We start from the raw sequence: 15,967 nt of genomic DNA on the forward strand, positions 1-15,967 counted from the left end.
GAAATCATAGGGGGTCAAAGCTGTCTCGTTTTGTTGAGTCAGTTCCTGCCTGGTAGTCACAAGACCAGATGAGCCAGTTTCTTGGTATGGGTTACCAGTCCGGATGGTGCCAGCTGGTCCATCAGAATGCAGGGTCTGGGAAGTACCTCAAACACTGGTCTTAGGGTTCACAATAGTAGTGTTATCTATAGGAGAAATTAAGTTTACAAATCTTGTGACCTCTGGCTACCTGACTCTTGAATCATAATTCTAAGCTTATGGCGAATTTGTTAGTTTTACAAAGGCAGTTTCAGTCCCTGAGCAATAAGGGAGTTAGTTTTGGGAAGGGACAATTATTATAGATTCCTCCCATATTTAGCTGGGCCTATATTCAGGAACAAACAAGGGAAGCTTGGAGGTTAGACACAAGATAGAATCAGTTAGGTTAGATTTCTCTATTAAAATTTTTGCCAGGGCAGTTTTCAAACATAGGTATTTCATTTCACTTAAGTAAAATATAGGAGTGGGATTGCTGGGTCATATGATAAATATATGTTTAAGGTCATAAGAAATTGCCAAACTGTTTTCCAGAGTGACTGTACTATTTCACATTCCCACTGGCAATTAGCAGAATTCCAGATATTTCATATACTTATCCTGTTACTTTTAGCCTACCTGTGTTCTATTTTAAAATGGGTTTCTTGTAGGCAGTGTATACAGTTGGAACCTTTTGTATCTGTGGTTTCACTTGCATGAATTCAACTAACAGGATCAAAAAATATTAGAAAAAATAATATGGAACAATACAACAATACAAATAATACAAATAAAAGCAATACAGTATAACAACTACTTACATAGCATTTATATTGTTTTAGGTATTATAAGTAATCTAGAGATGATTTATACAGTGTACAGGATGGCATGCATAGGTTTCATGCAAATATTGTAGACATTTTATATAAGAAACTTAAACATTCACATTCTTTGGTATCCTTATGGTCTGTGGGAGCCAATCCCCTACAGATACCGAGGGACAGCTGCAGTGAGAACTTTCTTATTTATTCTTATTTATCTTGTCTGACAATTTCTGTATTTCTATTTATGTCTTTAGATGATGTATATTGTCTTAATTATTGGTATAGTTGAACTGAAATCTATCCTCTTACTTGTTGTTTCCTATTTGTTTCATCTGTATTTTTTCCTTTTTTCTCTTTTTTGCTCCTTGCTTTTAGGTTACTTCAGCATTTTAAAAAATTACATTTTGCCTCTGCTTTGGGCCTATTATGCCAGTTTTTAAAGTTGTTATCATGTTTGCCCTAGAGTTTATAATACATACGTTTAATTAACCACCATCTACCTTTAAACATATTAAACTGCTTCAAGACTACTGTAAGAACCTTACAACGGTACTTTCAATTCTCACCCCAATCTTTTTTGCTTTTGTTGTCACATCTTTTACATCTTATTAACTTATATAAACCCAAAATATGTTGCTACTAGACCAGTGCTGTGCAATAAAGCTTTCTGTTTTGTTCAATACAGTATTCACTGGCCACATGTGGCTGTTGAACTCTTGAAATGTGGCTAGTTATAACAATGGACTGAAATTTTAGCTTTTATTTTTAAATTGTTAATTAGTTTACATTATATTGCTACCTTTTGTTAGTGGCTAGTGTATTGAACTGTACAGATTTAGATAAATATATTTTAGAATGCCTAAAATAAAAAATAAAACAGGGACTGGGCACAGTCGCTCATGCTTGTAATCCTGGCACTTTGGGAGGCTGAGGAGGGAAGATCACTTGAGCCCAGCAGTTTAAGACCAGATTGGGCAACATGGAGAGACCCCAACTCTACAAAAAATAAAATAAAATAAAACAATTAGCCAGGCATGGTGGTGTGCACCTGTAGTCCCAGCTACTTGGAGGATCTAAGGTGGGAGGATCTAAGCCAGGGAGGTTGACATTGCAGTGAGCTGTGATTGGATGACAGAGCGAGACCTTGTCTCAAAAGAAAAAAAAAAAGAAAAGAAAATTAAAATTAGTAAATAAATGAGGCTAAGGCTTTTATATTAACATTCATTTGATCATTTGTGGAAATTTTTTATTTCTTTTTGTAGATCCAGATCTTTGACTAGTATCATTTTCCTTCTGGTTGAAGAATTGTAATATTTCTTTTAAGGCAGAGCTGTTGTTTACAAATTCATCTTTTTTTTCACCTTTATTTCTAGAAGATATTTTAGCTGAGTATATAATTCTGGGTGAGGATGGATTTTTTTTTTGCAACATTTGAAATTGACATTACATTGTCTTCTCCTGTGGACATCTTCAAGATTTTCTGTTTATTTGTCTTCAATAGTTTGAATATGATGGGTATAGGTGTATTATTTTTTACTTTTTCTGTTTTCCTGCTTGGGTGTACTCTGAGATGTTTAGGTCTGTAATTTGATTCTTTCATTATTTAAAAAAAATTTTTAGCCATGATCTCTTCAAATAGTTCTGCCCCTTTCTCTCTATTCTCTTTTGAAATTCCAATTGCAAGTATGTTAGACCACTTGTTGATGTCCCACAGTATTTATATGTTCTGTTCTGATATTACCATCCCACCCCTCCACACTCTGTTCTCTCTGTTTCAGTTTGGGTAATTTATGTTGACTTATATTCAGATTCTCTGATTGTTTCTTCAGCTTTGTCAAATCTACTGATGAACCCATCCAAGGCATTTACCATCTCTGCTACAATATTTTTTTATTTCTAGCATTTCTATCTCACTCTTTTCTGTAGTTTCTATCTCCAGTAAAATTCCCATCTGTTCATTTCTACCTATTCTTCCTTTTGTTTTGTTTTGTTTTCTTTTCTTTTCTTGAGGCAGAGTCTCACTCTGGAGTGTGGTGGTGTCATCCTGGCTCTCTATGACCTCCACCTCCTGAGTTCAGGTGATTCTTCCGCCTCGGCCTCCCAAGTAGCTGGGACTACAGGCACATGCCACAATGCCCAGAAAGATTTTTGTATTTTTAGTAGAGATGGGGTTTCACCATGTTGGCTAGGCTGGTCTTGAACTCCTGGCCTCAAGTGGTGTGTCTGCCTCGGCCTCCCAAAATGCTGGGATCACAGTCATAAGCCACTGCAACTGGCCCAGATTCTTTTACATGTTAATAAAAGTTATTTAAAATTATCTGTCTGATGGCTCAGACATCTACATCAACTGAGTCTCATTCTGTTGATTGCTTTGTCTTTGTCAGAGGCTTTTGTGTAGTCCAAAAGAATGTTATGTCTCATAAGTTTTTATTGAATGCTATACATCATGTGTAGAACAATAGAGATGGTGGTGAATACATGTTGAATACTCCTTATCTGAAATTATTGGGAGCAGAAGTGTTTCAGATTTTGGATTTTTTCAGATTTTTGAATATTTGCATTATCCTTACTGGCTGAACATCCCAAATCTAAAAATCTGAAATCAGAAATTCTCCAATGGGCATGTCCTCAGGGTTTCAAATTTGAAATGCTCAAGTGGGTATTAATGTGTGACTGCATCAAGTCAAAGTAGTTCTGAGTGAGCTGCATCTGGGGCTTCTTGTTGCTATGGTTACTTTCAGCTTCAAAATTTCTGTGTGTTTCCTTATCCTTAGGGTGGGAGCTGGGTGATGATAGGGTTTGCTGCCTTTCTGCCAAAGGCTTAGGACTTTGTTTTATAAAGGACAAGGGTCAAAGCAGGGCTTTATTCATTTCCCAATTTCCAACATTGTCCCGTCATTCGTTTCCCAAAGGAGAGGTCACCACTCCTCTTCCTCCAGGCTTACACATCTGAGGGAGGCTTTCTCCTGCTCTGCCCTCAATCTTTCTTGTGAGTACCCAGTGGAGGTTCATGGAGATGAGCATGTGAATCAGTATGAACTCCCTTTATGTCTGTGGCTCCATGCTAGCCACAGTAGACCTTTACCAAATCATTAAAAATTTTAGCCAAATGTTTTTGACTGCTTGTATGGCAGCTGCCTTTTTTCCTCCAATATTCTGCCATCAGTGACTCAGCACTCATGCCTCATCTCTCCTTGCAGGAGCCTGTCTTTGCCTAGATTTTAGGCTAGTTGATTTCCTTGTCATTTTATTGTTATTGTTATAGTTATTTTTTGAGATGGAGACTCACTGTGTCACCCAGGCTGGAGTGGAGTGGTGCAATCTTGGCTCACTGCAACTTCCGCCTCCTGAGTTCAAGCAATTCCCCTGTCTAAGCCTTCTGAGTAGCTGGGATTACAGGCATATGCCACCATTCCTGGCTAATTTTCATACTTTTAGTAGAGACAGGGTTTCACCATGTTGGCTAGTCTGGTCTTGAACTCCTGACTTCAAGTGATCCTCCCTCCTCTGCCTACCAAAATGCTGGGATTACAGACATGAGCCACCGCTCCTGGCCTCCTTGCCATTTTAGCGCTCTGATGGGTTAAAAAAGAACTACGATTTTTTAGTTTATCTAGCTTTTCTTCTTGGAGTAGGAGCGATGCTCTTTCTAGATTATTACACTCTAGATAATAGAACTCAACTAGATATTTTTAAAATCCAAGCTCACATATCTTCTCTTGTCTCATTTTTCTTTTTATTCACCTTCTGTCCTGAGTTTGAACCTTTCATATGAGAGCTTTCATCATCAACTCAGGTTACATCTTATAGGGAACCAAAACTAAGACATCTACCTATATAGTTTAGTTCCAGCTCCAATGCTATAAAACTCCCCCAATCTTCGCAGCCCATAGATTGATTATTTGCATTTGTTATAGCACCTAAAAATCTCAATCTTGTATTATGGCTATTTCTGCTTATGTTTTTTAGGTACCAACGGGATTAAATACCCAGTCATTTATTAATTCCTTCATTCATTACTCTAGCTTTTGTTTTTTTGAGATGTTTTAAAATTTTTTTTTAGAGACAGGGAGGGTCTCTGTCACCCAGGCTAAAGTGCAGCAGCTGTTCACTGGTGCAATCATAACACATTATGGCCTCAAATTCCTGGGCTCAAGTGAGCCTCCTGCCTCAACCTCCCAAGTAACTGAGGCTACAGGCATATGCCACCATGTCTGGCTAATCTAACATTTACTGAGGACCTGTTATGCTGGAGTGCCAGACTGTGACCAAGAGACATATGGTAATAGTTCTCAGGAAGCTTACAATCCAGTGGGGAAGACAGACAATGAAGATGTGATTAGAAACTTACTGAGCACTGTAAATGCAAAGCCTTAGTAAATAGAAATATAAACATGGAATAAATGAGAGGTTGAATAAATGTATAAATAATCCCTTCTCCACAATTACTTATCTGTCTTCTTTGTGTTACATTTCACCTCAAATATAATGCTTCTTATGTTCCTGATCATATTATTCTAGAATTTTACCATACATAGCTGCCCCAAATTTTTTTTTTCAGTCTGTAGTTTTTTATTTGTTGGAATCGGGTAGAAAGAAAAGGGATACACCTATAAAGGTGAAATTTGGGTCCTATTCCTGGATGCTGAAAGTGTTTTATATATTTTGGTAGGCAGCAATGGGGAGATGGGTCTTTCTGATTCACTTCCAATCACACTGCACAAGTTGTCACCTACTTTACCTTCTTTAAAGAGTCCAACCTAAATATGAGTGTTGAAAGTGTCCCTATTTCCCAGGTAGATAACTCTCAAAAGGAGATCTTTATGCAGCCAACAAAATACATGAAAAAAGCTCATCATGACTGGCCATCAGAGAAATGCAAATCAAAACCCCAATGAGATACCATCTCACACCAGTTAGAATGGCAATCATTAAAAAGTCAGGAAATAACAGGTGCTGGAGATGATGTGGAGAAATAGGAACACTTTTACACTGTTGGTGGGACTGTAAACTAGTTCAACCATTGTGGAAAACAGTGTGGCGATTCCTCAAGGATCTAGAACTCCCGAAGTACCATATGACCCAGCCATCCCATTACTGGGTATATACCCAAAGGATTATAAATCATGCTGCTATAAAGACACATGCACACGTATGTTCATTGCGGCACTATTCACAATAGCAAAGACTTGGAATCAACCCAAATGTCCATCAGTGACAGACTGGATTAAGAAAATGTGGCACCAATACACCATGGAATACTATGCAGCCATCAAAAAGGATGAGTTCATGTCCTTTGTAGGGACATGGATGCAGTTGGAAACTATCATTCTCAGCAAACTATCGCAAGAACAGAAAACCAAACACCACATGTTCTCACTCATAGGTGGGAACTGAACAATGAGCTCACTTGGACTCGGGAAGGGGAACATCACACACCGGGGCCTATTATGGGAAGAGGGGAGGGGGGTTTGTAGTTCTCCTTGAAGAGGTCCTTTACATCCCTTGTAAGTTGGATTCCTAGGTATTTTATTCTCTTTGAAGCAATGGTGAATGGAATTTCATTCATGATTTGGCTCTCTGTCTGTTACTGGTGTATCAGAATGCTTGTGATTTTTGAACATTAATTTTGTATCCTGAGACTTTGCTGAAGTTGCTTATCAGCTTAAGGAGATTTTGGGCTGAGATGATGGGGTTTTCTAAATATGCAATCATGTCATCTGCAAACAGGGAAAATTTGACTTCTTCTTTTCCTAACTGAATACCCTTGATTTTTTCTCTTGCCTGATTGCCCTAGCCAGAACTTCCATCACTATGTTGAATAGGAGTGGTGAGAGAGGGCATTCCTGTCTTGTGCCAGTTTTCAAAGGGAATGCTTCCAGTTTTTGCCCATTCAGTATGATATTGGCTGTGGGTTTGTCATAAATAGCTCTTATTATTTTGAGATATGTCCCATCAGTACCGAATTTATTGAGAGTTTTTAGCATGAAGGGCTATTGAATTTTGTCAAAGGCCTTTTCTGCACCTATTGAGATAATCATGTGATTTTTGTCTTTGGTTCTGTTTATATGCTGGATTACGTTTATTGATTTGCGTATGTTGAACCAGCATTGCATCCCAGGGATGAAGCCCACTTGATCATGGTGGATAAGCTTTTTGATGTGCTGCTGGATTCAGTTTGCCAGTATTTTATTGATCGATGTTCATCAGGGATATTGGTCTAAAATTCTCTTTTTTTGTTGTGTCTCTGCCAGGCTTTGGTATCAGGATGATGTTGGCCTCATAAAATGACTTAAGGAAGATTTCCTCTTTTTCTATTGATTGGAATAGTTTTGGAAGGAATGGTACCAGCTCCTCCTTGTACCTCCGGTAGAATTTGGCTGTGAATCCATCTGGTCCTGGAATTTTTTTTGGTTGGTAGGCTATTAATTATCACCTCAATTTCAGAGCCTGCTATTGGTCTATTCAGAGATTCAACGTCTTCCTGGTTTAGTCTTGGGACAGTGTAAGTGTCCAGGAAATTATCCATTTCTTCTAGATTTTCTAGTTTATTTGTGTAGAGGTGTTTATAGTATTCTCTGATGGTAGTTTGTATTTCTGTGGGGTCGGTGGTGATATCTCCTTTATTATTTTTTATTGCATCTATTTGATTCTTCTCTCTTCTTTATTAGTCTTGCTAGCAGTCTATCAATTTTGTTGATCTTTTCAAAAAACCAACTCCTGGATTCATTGATTTTTTTGGAGGGTTTTTTGTGTCTCTATCTCTTTCACTTCTGCTCTGATCTTAGTTATTTCTTGCCTTCTGCTCACTTTTGAATGTGTTTGCTCTTGCTTCTCTAGTTCTTTTAACTGTGATGTTAAAGTGTCAATTTTAGATCTTTCCAGCTTTCTCTTGTGGGCATTTAGTGCTATAAATTTCCCTCTACACACTGCTTTAAATGTGTCCCAGAGATTCTGGTATGTTGTATCTTTGTTCTCATTGGTTTCCAAGAACATCTTTATTTCTGCCTTCATTTCATTATGTACCCAGTAGTCATCCAGGAGCAGGTTGTTCAGTTTCCATGTAGTTGAGCGGTTTTGATTAAGTTTCTTAGTCCTGTTGATTGCACTGTGGGCTGAGAGACAGTTTGTTATAATTTCTGTTCTTGTACATTTGCTGAGGAGTGCTTTACTTCTAACTATGTGGTCGATTTTGGAATAAGTGCGATGTGGTGCTGAGAAGAATGTATACTCTGCTGATTTGGGGTGTAGAGTTCTGTAGATGTCTATTAGGTCCACTTGGTGCGGAGTTGAGTTCAATTCCTGGATATCCTTGTTAACTTTCTGTCTCGTTGATCTGTCTAATATTGACAGTGGAGTGTTGAAGTCTCCCATTATTATTGTATGGGAGTCTAAGTCTCTTTGTAAGTCTCTAAGGACTTGCTTTATAAATCTGGGTGCTCCTGTATTGGGTGCATATATATTTAGGGTAGTTAGCTCTTTCTGTTGAATTGATCCCTTTATCATTATGTAATGGCCTTCTTTGTCTCTTTTGATCTTTGTTGGTTTAAAATCTGTTTTATCAGATACTAGGATTGCAACCCCTGCTTTTTTTGTTCTCCATTTGCTTGGGAGACCTTCCTCCATCCCTTTATTTTGAACCTATGTGTGTCTCTGCTTGTGAGATGGGTCTCCTGAATACAGCAAACTGATGGGTCTTGACTCTTTATCCAGTTTGCCAGTCTGTATATTTTAATTGGACCATTTAGTCCATTTACATTTAAGGTTAATATTGTTATATGTGAACTTGATCCTGCCCTTATGATATTAACTGGTTATTTTGCTCGTTAGTTGATGCAGTTTCTTCCCAGCATTGATGGTCCTTACATTTTGGCATGTTTTTGCAATGGCTGGTACCGGTTGTTCCTTTCCATGTTTAGGGCTTCCTTCAGGGTCTCTTGTAAGGCAGGCCTGGTGGTGACAAAATCTGTAAGCATTTGCTTATCTGTAAAGGATTTTATTTCTCCTTCACTTATGAAACTTAGTTTAGCTGGATATGAAATTCTGGGTTGAAAATTTTTTTCTTTAAGAATGTTGAATATTGGCCCCCACTCTCTTCTGGCTTGTAGAGTTTCTGCCAAGAGATCTGCTGTTAGTCTGATGGTCTTCCCTTTGTGGGTAACGAAACCTTTCTCTCTGGCTGCCCTTAACAGTTTTTCCTTCATTTCAACTTTGGTGAAACTGACAGTTATGTGTCTTGGAGTTACTCTTCTCAAGGAGTATCTTTGTGGCGTTCTCTGTATTTCCTGAATTTGAATGTTGGCCTGCCTTACTAGGTTGGGGAAGTTCTCCTGGATGATATCCTGCAGAGTATTTTCCAACTTGGTTCCATTTTCCCCCTCACTTTCAGGCACTCCAATCAGACATAGATTTGGTCTTTTCACATAATCCCATACTTTTTGAAGGCTCTGTTCATTTCTTTTTCCTCTTTTTTCTTTAGACTTCTCTTCTCGCTTCATTTCATTCATTTGATCCTCAATCGCTGATACTCTTTCTTCCAGTTGATGGAGTTGGTTACTGAAGCTTGTGCATTTGTCACGTATTTCTTGTGTCATGGTTTTTATCTCTGTCAGTTCGTTTATGGCCTTCTCTGCATTGATTAATCTAGTTATCCATTCTTCCGTTCTTTTTTCAAGATTTTTAGTTTCTTTGCGCTGAATACGTAATTCCTCCTTTAGCTCTGAGAAATTTGATGGACTGAAGCCTTCTTCTCTCAACTCGTCAAAGTCATTCTCCATCAAGCTTTGATCCGTTGCTGGCGATGAGCTGCGTTCCTTTGGAGGGGGAGATGCGCTCTTGTTTTTTGAATTTCCAGCTTTTCTGTCCTGCTTTTTCCCTATCTTTGTGGTTTTATCTGCCTTTGGTCTTTGATGATGGTGATGTACTGATGGGGTTTTAGTGTGGGTGTCCTTCCTGTTTGTTAGTTTTCCTTCTAACAGTCAGGACCCTCAGCTGTAGGTCTGTTGGAGATTGCTTGAGGTCCACTCCAGACCCTGTTTGCCTGGGTATCAGCAGCAGAGGCTGCAGAAGATAGAATATTGCTGAACAGCGAGTGTACCTGTCTGATTCTTGCTTTGGAAGCTTCGTCTCAGGGGTGTACCCAGCCGTGTGAGGTATGGGGTGTCGGTCTGCCCCTAATGGGGGATGTCTCCCAGTTAGGTTACTCAGGGGTCAGGGACCCACTTGAGCAGGCAGTCTGTCCGTTCTCAGATCTCAACCTCCATGTAGGGAGATCCACTACTCTCTTCAAAGCTGTCAGAGGGGGTCGTTTGCATGTGCAGAGGTTTCTGTTGCTTTTTTTGTTTGTTTGTTTAGCTGTGCCCTGTCCCCAGAGGTGGAGTCTACAGAGACAGGCAGGCCTCCTTGAGCTGCTGTGGGCTCCACCCAGTTCGAGCTTCCCAGTGGCTTTGTTTACCTACTTAAGCCTCAGCAATGGTGGGCGCCCCTCCCCCAGCCTCGCTGCTGCCTTGCAGTTAGATCACAGATTGCTGTGCTAGCAATGAGGGAGGCTCCGTGGGCATAGGACCCTCCTGGCCAGGTGTGGGATATAATCTCCTGGTGTGCCATTTGCTAAGACCCTTGGTAAAGCACAGTATTGGGGTGGGAGTTACCCGATTTTCCAGGTGTTGTGTGTCTCAGTTCCCCTGGCTAGGAAAAGGGATTCCTTTCCCCCTTGGGCTTCCCAGGTGAGGCGATGCCTCACCCTGCTTCAGCTCTCGCTGGTCGGGCTGCAGCAGCTGACCAGCACCAATTGTCTGGCACTCCCTAGTGAGATGAACCCGGTACCTCAGTTGAAAATGCAGAAATCACCCGTCTTCTGTGTCACTTGCCCTGGGAGCTAGAGACTGGAGCTGTTCCTATTCAGCCATCTTGCTCCACCCCCTCCCAAATTTTTTTTATAAAACATTTTCTTTGTTTGACAAATGATCAAAAAGTAGGTCCAAGCACTAACTTTATATTGCAGGACCACAGTCTCCAATGCTTCGTATTCCCTGAGAGCTAGTAACATATATTAGAAGTCTTATATAATATTACATTGACTAGGACAAATGTTTTGAAATTTGCCTCAACTCAAATTTATTTCAATGAAAAAGATTTTTAAAAATTATACCATAATAGAAAGAGAAAGTAATAAAAAAAGTAATAAAACTATATTCAAAAGTGATTTATATAATGAAATATAAGAAAATTCAATATCACAGTGAAATTAAATCAATATTAGGTTGAAAAGCAATTAAGTTAACTTTTCCACTGCAACAGCCAGATCAATTTTTTTTTACATTACTTCTTTTTAAACTTTCAACATTGAATTTCCAAAGAAAAATTTATCAGACAGGCTAATTTAACATTTCTTAAAAGACATATTCACTTCTACAAGTAAATATTCATGAAAACATTTTTATTCAAGAGATAAATAATAAAGCACAGGATCTAGACTTCAATAGGCGTGGGTTAGGATCTTGGTTTCGACACTTTTTAACTGTGACTTTAGGCCTTGGTGTCCTCATTTGTAAAGTTGTGGGTAAGGGGGAAAAAAAAATAATATCTACCTCACAAGCCTGACATCTCTGTATTTCCAGGAAGACATTATCTCTGCCCACATTGAATTTCCACAACAGTCTGACTATCCTTCATTAAAATACAAACACCACAAGTGAAGACAGTGATTTTTGTTGACTTTGTTCAATGCCGTATCCTTACCCGCAAAATAGTGTACTAGATTACAGGCATGAGCCACCATGCCCAGCCCAGACAAAGGGCTTTTAAACAATGTCCTTTTCTTCTTCTTTAACATTTTTATTCATTTACAGTTAGGTATTATCTATGCACTGGTTTCTCAATTTTCTACTGGTGAATTTTCTTTTTTGAAACTATTTCATAATTCTAAAAGTGAATTCCTTTCCTGCCCTCTGAGTAGCTGATAATGTCTGTTTACAGTTCAACTCTAGATACCTGGTCATTGCTTACTTAGGGAGGAGGTTTCAAGGTAAATGCCTCTTTTTTGCATTTGAGTTGATCAATAGTAAGAATGTCTAAGTACGGCGTTTCTTCTTTCTTATTTGGGGCTTTTAGAGATGAGCTTCTTCTACTGCTTATCACAAACATGACAAAGTAACAAGTATACAGAAATTCCCAAGACTGAGTTAGATAAAAGGATTCTGAAGAACATTTGATATTTTAATTTCTTCCACTTACAGTAATGTATCAATTATTTCTTAGAAACAGGACATTGTGGGTCTTTCAGTATTATGGTCTTCTGCTATCTGTTTATCAATGTTCATCTTTTTCTCAGATGAAGGTATTATAGAATTCTTACCTTACAAACAGCCTAGAGTCTTGGCCAGTGAGGAATTTCTGAGGACTACCTGAAACCCCATACTCTGCTAGTGCCTTACTCATGCAATAAATCTGTCTGTTAGGTAAACCAACACCAGGAAGAGAAAATGAGGAGAAATACACAGATTTGGGAGCAATTTAGATGGTATAATAAAACTTGTTTGGTTAAAAAGAGGGAGAGTACAACAATGACTGCCAGGATACTGAGTGGAGCAGTGGCCATCACTGAATTCAGGAATACTAGGAGAGGGAAAATGAATTCTTATTCAGGCAGGTAGAATATGAGGGGCCTGGAAAACATCCAAATGGTGATGCCAAGTTAGCTAAATGATTCAGGAGCTCAGGAAAGCCATTTGAGCTAAACACTTAGATTTAGGAGTCATTAACATTTAGATGGTTGTGAAATTCATGTAATAAGTGAAGTCACTCAAGGAGAATGGATAGAATGAGAAGATAAAAGAAGGAAAGTATGGAAGCCCGAGAAACATTAACATTTAGAAGGGAGCAAAAAATAGAGGAGTATCAGATGGGGAAGGCCTAGGCAGCCAGAGAAAAATCGCAGAAAAATTAGGAATGAAGAAAGAGGTGTCATGAAAACTAAGAAAGGTGTAAGAAAGAGGGAATAATCAGCAGTGTTAAATGATGGAGAAGGTCAAATGAGACATGTACTGGGAATTGTATTAATCCATCCTCACATTGCTATAAAGAAAGATCTGAGACTTGGTAATTTGTAAGGAAAAGAGGTTTAATTGGCTCATGATTCCGGTTCCACAGGCTGTACAAGAAGTATGGCAGCATCTGCTTCTGGGGAGGCCTCAGGGAGCTTTTACTCATGTCAGAAGGCAAAGCAGGAGTGGTCTGTCTTCACGTGGCTGGAGCAGCAGTAAAAGTGGGAGGAGGTGCCACATGATAACTCACTCACTGACTATCATGAGAACAGCACCAAGGAGAGGTGCTAAACCATTTATGAGAATGATAAACCATCTCATGATGGTGTGAAACCATTCATGAGAAACCGCCCCCATGATCTAGCCACCTCCCACCAGGCCCCACCTCCAACACTGGGGATTACAATTTGACGTGAGATTTGTTCAGGGACACAGATTCAAACCATATCAGGAACATATTACACATACTGTTTTGTAGATTGCTTTTACTCCTTACAGGAAATTGTGAATATGTTTTAATTTCAGTAACTACAGATCTGCATTGTAATTTAAAATAGCTACAATATAGCTGTTACATAGAATTCATTTTCATGGGTGCATGGATAATTTATTTATCCAACTCCAAGTAAACCTTAAAATTATTCTCAATTTTTCCTTTTATAAAAATTTCTCTGAATATGTTTCTATATAGATCTTGATGTATTCAATTATTTTCTTTGGTTAAAATCCTAGAATTGGAATTATTAGGACAAAATGTCTATATATAGAGTTTGAAGACTTTGAATGTATTTACCAAATTGCCTTTCAGTAAGCTGATTCTGAAACTTCTAGATTAAACTAGGAAGACTGGAAAAGGGATAGGTGGTCAGTAGTGTAACCTGATTCTTGGCAGAAAATCATGGACATCCTCTAGAGAGAAGCATCTATGGACTATGGACGGAACTCCATAGATTAAGATCGAACAATTTCAGGGCCTACTATTGCTGGAAAAATTGCTGGACTGACCAAAGAGTAGGGGACAGGCATGCCTTCCCCATTCTTGAACAGTATTGACGTGAGCTTTCCCTGAGCCAGAGGCTGCACCATCTGGAGACAGCATGCCAAATTAGGAAAATCCCTCAATTGAGTGGAGGGGTTGTCAAGGAGAGTGATGAGTTTTGGCTCTGGGCCCAATTCCTTGGGTGTTTGCAGGCAGCTGCAGCTGTAGCGTACAGAAAGAAAAAGGCAGAGGACTGATTAAAAAAAAAAAAAACCCTGACTGGATCCACAGAAGTTTCTGGGGCTGGGTAAATGGGAAAGAAAAAAGCTAGGGCAGTTTTTGGGGGGCTGGGGGGCCTCTTGGAAAGTCAGTGAGGGAAGAAAGCCATGCGAAAGACAATAGGCAAGAAGGTCCTGGGGATGGCGAAATTCGATTCTCCTTAGCGAGCAAGGCAATTGTCCTTGCCCTCCAAATCCACAGCCTCCCAGTCCTAGAAGGTGAGAGTGACTCAGCCAGGCCTCTCCCTGGCCCCATTCACCCAACACTGGTGCCGCCCTGCAAACCAGCGCTAGCAGAAAGCCAGAGGATTCCTACCCTGGTCGTGTCTGTTTGGACTAGAGGACACGTGTGGGGCTTGGTCGTCTGCTTCCTCCGCCCTCCCTTCCCGCTCCAGGGGGTTGCTGATGCTCAAAGCGGGGAGCACTTTTCTTACCGGACTTAGTTTTGGGTCTTTTGGCTAAATCTTGACAGTTCATGACGACTCCCTGCTGATTGCTTCCAGAGTGGAGGGCCAAGTTTGACCGGAATGCAGTCTGAAATGGGAATGAAGGATCGAAACTGGGGGAGAAGTCTCTGCCCGTGGCCCCTGTCCCCTGGCCGCAGTCCTGGTCACCCGGGAAAGGACCTCAGCGGATTGCTGGGAGGACGATTCAGATACTGAAGGTAGCACTGCAGCTACTCGGCTCTGCCTCTAGATGTCGCCCTTGGAGTCCAAATAACAACTGGCTCCCCGAGAGCTCCCACATCACAAGGAAAGGACCCTTGCCCCTCAGGGGAAATAACAAACCCCAACTGGTGAATTAGACATATCCGAACCCCCAAAATAAAGGGCTCTGGGGGTGCAAGTAGAAGCAAGTAACTGCTCGCTCGCTCTCTTCCTGTGTCAGGTATGTGAGGAGAGCTGAGGTTAGAGGATGGCATGATGGTACCGCAATGAAAGTATCTGAATGAGATTCCAGGACTCTCTCCTTTGCCTGGACAATGAACTAGTTTGGTCCAGGAGCTACCTTCCACCCGCAACAGGAACTGCTGCAACTTCTTACTGGCCCTGACACTTCTAAAGTGCTAGGTAGCTGTGTTTCCCAGAAAATTCCTGTCAACAGCTAACATCTAAATTAAGTCAACATCAAAATGAGCATTTCCCTATCACCAAGTAATCTATAGTTGGCCCACTGAAAAGATTATTCTTATGCTTTCCTAATAAAAAAAAATGGGAGGAGAGGGGTGCCTCTTCACCTCAACTTGGCCGCGTGTCCCACAGTGGCACAGCTCTCGACGGGGTAGAGGAAGAACTGGGACCCACAGGTTCTTGCTCACTGCTCTCGGCTTGTGAACGTTCTCCAACATTGCCTGTTCCTCACCCATGCCATGTGACACTGCAGAATTTACTTTTATCCATCTCACCACACTGCAGAATACCAAAAAACAAACAGAAGATCATACAGACAGAGTAAGAGGAAAGTCAGATACCTAACAAGGAACCACAAATAGCCAGTAGACTTCTGACCTCAACAATGAAGATCAGGAGGGGGAGAATAGCTACAAAGTGCTGAGAGAACATATCTATCTCAGATTTTGTATGCAGAAAACCTTCCTCCAAGAATGAGAACAAAATATATAAATTATTTAATTTGATAAATAGAAACTTAGTTTGTCACCAACAAATTTACACATGAGGAACATGTAAAAGTTAACTTCAAGAAGAAGGAAAATTATATGAGAGGGAAGGTCTAAAATGTAAGAAGCAATGGTGATGAAAGTGGTTAACACAGATAAATCTAAAACACTGCAAAAATGATGATAATAATAGTGATAATGTCTAATTT

Source organism: Piliocolobus tephrosceles, chromosome 8 (genome assembly GCF_002776525.5).
Source record: "Piliocolobus tephrosceles isolate RC106 chromosome 8, ASM277652v3, whole genome shotgun sequence".
NCBI lineage: Eukaryota > Metazoa > Chordata > Mammalia > Primates > Cercopithecidae > Piliocolobus > Piliocolobus tephrosceles.